The sequence below is a fragment of the Lepidothrix coronata genome, unplaced genomic scaffold, assembly GCF_001604755.1.
Source record: "Lepidothrix coronata isolate B3197 unplaced genomic scaffold, Lepidothrix_coronata-1.0 Scaffold51, whole genome shotgun sequence".
Taxonomy (NCBI): Eukaryota; Metazoa; Chordata; class Aves; order Passeriformes; family Pipridae; genus Lepidothrix; species Lepidothrix coronata.
The window spans coordinates 4,729,786-4,735,785 of NW_016690231.1; positions in this window are offsets into that span (position 1 = coordinate 4,729,786).

The following is a 6,000-nucleotide window of genomic DNA, read 5'->3' on the forward strand; positions in this document are numbered from 1 at the left end:
TTACAGGGAGGAGCTTTTAATTAATATTTTTGGGTCTGTCCACACCCACAAAAGCCACATGGACCTGAATGGAGATGCTGGTACCATGCAGTCCTCCTCTGGCCTCAGCCTGGGCACCCACACCTGCTTCCAGTTCTCCCTGCAAAGCAAAGGAGTGATGCTTAAAAACAGAGGGATAATGTACCCACTGCAGGGCACAGGGCAAACGCTGTGGGGATGGGAGGGACACAGCAGTGCCTGGAGGAGCTGCTCTGGAGAAGGGTAAGGAAAGCTCAGCCCCCAACACCTCGTGCCATTGGGACCAGCAGATGCTCCTGCCCCTGCACTCCTCCGTCAGTCAGGACCTGGGTTTTCCATAGAAAACAAAACCAACCCCAAAAAAATCGAGCATTTTCCATGAAGGCCACAGCCGGGAAACTTCTCAGGTAGCTCCATCACCGCAGAGTTGCTAAAAACAGGAGTCACACAAAGCCATGTGCCGGCTCATTAAAACAGTCTTTGTGCTCCAGAAATGCATATAAAAGACACACGCAGGCCCTGTCATTCTTACAGATTTCTTCTCTTATGTTCGCTCATTCTCAGCTAAACTAAGAAATGCCTGAAGCCGTCAAAGGGGTTGTTTCAAAGGCAGCCCGGAGACAGAAAGGGAGCGAGCCGGCGCCTGGAAAGCCTCGCTAATCAAGGCAGAGGGATCTGCCTGGTTTCCTCCCTCCCCGAGCACAGCTCGTGCTTCGGCTTTGAAGACCTGTCATCTGTGACGCCGCTTTGCCTCAACATTTATACTGAGAAAATTTTTGCCTGGAATATATGTGGCTTTTTTTTTTTTTTTTAAGCATTCCGCCCACCCTTCGCCTCTCAGCAGAGCTCTGGGATCTCGAAGCAGGAGCATTTCAGAGCCTTAAATAAAAGGCAGGGGAGGTGGCCCCGGTGCCAGGACCGTCCCCACCCCAGGCCATCAGCTGTGTAAACAAGGGGATTTTTTCACAGCATGAGTGCCAAACAGGCTGTGTTGAACACCGGGATCCTTAGAAATTCGGGTCTCTCTAATGAACAGGAGAGACTTTTGCCCCCGGGAGCACTAGAAAAATTAATGGATATTATGACTGTAACGACTTGAATCAAATGCAAAGCCACGTGTCACACAGCCCTTTCGCGATTTCAGCAGCTTATTACAAGTCTGTTTACATCTGCCCCTTCCCGATTTAAACCCAGCAGGAATAAAACTAATATAAAGTGAGAAAAGTGAATTAAGAGTAGAGATGTTCTTAACAGGACTTATTCAAGTGCAGACCTCACTGGCACTGGGCAGACGGGTCCTGCTGGCACTTGTTGGGTCACAGCCCACAAGTACCGGGGGGAGACACATGGACACATCCCAGCTTCTGGAATTGTTCCCTTGTGCCTAGTGTCACCTGTTCCATGCAGGCAGGGGACATCCCATGGCACAGCGGATGCTCCTGCATCCCTCCGCTCATTAAAGCCCTCAGGCTTTCCCGGTGCAGCACAGGGTCAGGTCGGGGCATGGAGGCTGGAGCGAAAAGCGCCGTGAGGATGCTCTGGAAGGGAGCGCGCGTTTGTGCAGCAGCCCCAGATGCAGCCGCTACCTCCGGGTGCGTTCATTAAGCCAAACAATGCCTTTGGATGATGTTTGAAGAGCTGATGGAGCTGTCTGTGGCGTGAAAGGCAGAGGTGTGAATTTTCTCCCGTTCTGCGCCGTCGGCGTCTTTAATCTGAGCCCTCTCAGCGAGCGGAGCGCTGACACCGCCGCGTCCCAGCTGGCAGCGCGGATAATTAGAGATAGAGCCAAGAGACAGCGCCGCATCAAAGGGGATTTGCGGAGCAAAGAGCGGCTGTCGGTGCGCTGAGGTGGGGGATTTGTCTTTCCACGAGGACGAGTCCCTCCTCTCCCCCTTCTTGCATGGAACAAAGTCCCTGCCTGAAATTTTAAGAGGTTGCACTAATAGACCGCCAAACTCATCTGTCTGTCAGGGATGGGCTTGGTAGACAACATTTTCCAGGGAAGAGGTATGGAGTCGGACTGGCACACGGCTTCATCAGCCCTTGCTCTTGCCCTCACAGCAGTGTTTTATGAATTGCTTAGAGGTAGTTGTATTCTCTGTGCTGGTTTAAATATTTCATCGTGTTTTCGTCGGTCAGCTGCAGGACAAGATCCCAGAGAAATCCGAGTCCAGGGCTGAATCCTCTAAATGCCACCACTTAAGTTTGCTAAGGAGCCACCACTATGCTGCTCATCCCTGCAATTTAGCTGTGATTTAGATGTCATGTGCCTAGCATGCTGGAGGAATTATTCATACCAAATAATCGCTCCTGCCCAAATTATCTTCCAAGAGAGGTTGCTGTAAATCCACTGGACCTTACAAGCCAGGAGCTGCTGCTAAGCAGCTACTTAACAGGAGCCGATCCGAGCAATGCGTGGCAAAAGGGAAGTCTGGCAAAAAAAAAAAAAAAAAAAAAAGCAAGCTCAGGGTTATCCAAAGCTCACAGCAAAACCAACTGCTGTGCAGGGCTGAACGTGGCCAAAACCATCCTACCAGAGTGGGTCAAACCAAGTTCCTGGGCTGCCCAAAGCCTCCCAAGACCCTTCACCAGAAGGGGCAGCTCAGCTCACGCTGGGCTTTTCCCCTCTTTAGGCAGCACAGTTGCACCTTTCAGCTTCCACCAGGGCACAGCACTGTTGTCATTGTCCCTTGGAGCACCAGCCAGGTGCAATCTAGATGACCTTTCAAGGTCCCTTCTGCCACAAACCACTCTAACATGGAATTCTCTAGGATCTGAGGAGATAAACAGACATTAGGTCAGAGCTGACCTCCCTCCTGGCAGCTCGAGTGACTCATTTTATGGAGCAGGACAAGGGCTCAAAGAGGTACCAGCAGCCCCATTCAGCTGCTGACCATGTCTGGGTACCTACCTGGGCTGCACCTTGCTGAGCTACCAAGAGCACAACAATTGATTTTCTTTTTCTACTCTAATAAATTAGTGGGAAGTTTCCACTCCTTAGATCAGGAGATGCTCTGAATATTTGTTATTTTTCACCAACTGGGGGAAAAAAAAAAAAGTGCTATAAACGAACATATTTGGTGACCCAGTTTGAGTGGCTCATTACGATTAGATCAAGCTAATTGCCAGTCTTGTATTTCATCTGGCAACTTGTTAAGCTAATTGAACAAAATAAAACTAATGAACAATTATAATGAAGTTTATAATTAGACCAATGGAAAAAAACTCAATGTGAGAATATTTGAGGCATAATGAATGTGCTGGAGGTTTGGGAGAGGGGCAATGGGAGGTGGCAATAAATCATGCCACTCTCTGCCACCAAAATGCTTCTTCCCAGGAGCTGATGTTCTTGGGAGTAGGTAATAAGCCAAATTATGTCAACCTGGCATTTTCTTTATTATTAATTACATTAATGCCTTTAATGCACATACATGGCATTTACAGTGATCCTAAATTCAGGAATTAGCCTGTTAGTGAGGCAGCTCAGAGTGGCCATTATATTATATTCCCAACTTCATCGTTATGATACAAATCAAGGTCTCTATTATAATCCTAAAAGTGAAAAACAAGCATGTAGGGGAGACAGAGGATTTCATAAACCCCAACAAGCTGATCTGTCCTGTCAATACTCAAACCTGGTTCAGGAGCCAGAAAGGCAGAGGTGGGGAAGAACAGAAAGAGCAATGCTCTGCACCTGATTACTGCCATTTTAAAAAAATAGTTATTTTTGTCTCATTCAGTTCCTACACAGATTTGAATAAACCTATTCCAGCTCCCTTTCACCCCCTGCTGCTGAAGCACAGAAAATTAAATACCATGAGAAGACACAGAGTGACCTTTCAGAGTTTCAATTTACAAGGTCAAGCAGGTACCCACTGAAACCTAATAGAATTCTCACATCAGACTCCACACTGCTTAAAAACTTCTTGTGCTCCTGTTTGTACATGAAAGTAATTATTTCATCTAGAACTCAGTGGGAACTGAGGTTTTGCGTCAGGGAATAAAGGCAGAAATTTAAACTAGGGAGGAAATGCATTCAACCTTTTTTCTTGTATGTCTGGAGGTTTCCAGAGCTCCTTGAAGTCTGAAAGCAAGTTCTGGTTTTCAGCAGGAGCCCGTGGTGCCAAATGTCCTATGCACAGGGCAGGGATGAAGTATACGTGGTCTGGGTAGAGCAAAGGGTGGGAGAGGAGGAGAATCATCACTGGAGATATCAAACAGCTTAGCATTGATCACACTTGCTGCCTGTAACCACTGTAATCCCAGTGAGGGTAACTTTTTTTCTTCCCATTCACAGAGCTGCTTTACTTCTCAAAGATTAAGATAAACTGATTCAGGGGAAAAAAAAAATATTTTTATGAGCTATCAAAATCTATTCCCCCTCCCCCATTTTAATTTGAGCTGCATTAGGAGAAAAATCTCTGCTTTTGCAGTCATGTCTCAATATTTTTATGCCGTCAGAAGCAGCTGTCCTCTTCTCAGTCTAATTACAGGTTTCACATGGGGAGTGATCATATCCCAGTATCAGTGGGGGTTTGTAGCTGTCTTTGATGCTCTCCACGTTCCCTCACCTTTCCATCAGCCTTGGTTTGCTGTTTTTCCTGCAGGTGTCTTTTCATGTCATCTGGAACTGCTGGCACAGCCACGCTGCGGGGTCAGGGCTGCCTTCGGCTTGTGCTGCTCAGGGCAGGGTCTGATCCTTCTTTGGCAAGGAGGATGCAGAGTGTCATGGCCAGCCATCTCTCCTGCAGAGATGCAGCGTTCATTGCTGCTGCATCACCTGTGAACTTCCATCTCTCCCTTACATGGCACCCGGGGGCCTGGGAGGGGGCCCAGCACTGCACTGACACGTGGCAAGAGACAGCCCGTGTCTCTGAGCAAGGGTTACCAGAGCAGGTCAGGCAGAGGAAGGGCAAAGACACCATCAGCTCCCATGTACAGGCACAGCACAGAGATGGAGTGACCAGCAGAGTAACCCAGAGAAGGGATGAGGTGAGCTCTCCCCGTGACACCGGGAGTATCCTCCCTCATCCCAGGCAGAACAGCAGTGCTTTGCCTCTGAATCCCAACAGCCCAGCAGCACATGTAACCCCTGGGGTTAAAGACATGGATTATTTGCATTACACCAACCCTGGCAATACCTGTATGTTTTGTCCATTACATGAAGTCAAAGAGAAATCCCTCTGAGGCAGATCATCCAAAGAACAGCAATTAGGCCTTCTCCTTCCCCACTCCAACAGCCCCAGTAATCCCAGTCACACCAGCAGGGTTCAATAATGCCTTTCCCGAGGACAGAGGCTGACAGGCTGAGCTCTCCCACTGCTTCATCACTTGGTAACCTCCACAAGGGCCCCCAATGTGCTAAGAGCTCATACATGCATGCAGGGGTTTATATGAGCTTTTGCTTGTTGGGGCATTTCCTTCCTAATTTGCCTCCCTCCCACACATGCACACACCCTCTAATAGTGAAAAGGTTAAGGAAATGGGAACAAACCTTTAAGTGAAGCGTGAAATAGGCTCCATGATTCCAGATAGCCAGGGCCATTTAAAGCCTTGCTTGGCATTTGCATTATAAGAACAAATCCTGTACAAGAATCTCTCTTCATGCTTTCTACTCCTGCATTAATTCATGAAGTGTCATGTATCTAGCATATTTTATTATACATGAGAACTAGGCAAATTAAAATTCTCAGTTGAGTATCACATTTGTACACTCAAGGCCACCTCCTTCAGCCCCGGAGAGGGTTGAAGTCACACTGGTTTAAACTCAGCTCACCTTTTAAACCGAGTCAGTTAAACTAGCATAAATTCTCATAGTTTCCTTCAATTCACTTATTATGCAATTTATTTCCATTTAGCCTTAACCTCTTCATAGCTAATATAAGCTGAAGAGAAATATAGCTCATTCAAAGGGAAATAAATGTGCTGTCAGATAAGTTAATTGTAATTGAGTTTTCAGGGTGTAGCCCCCCCCCAGTTGCT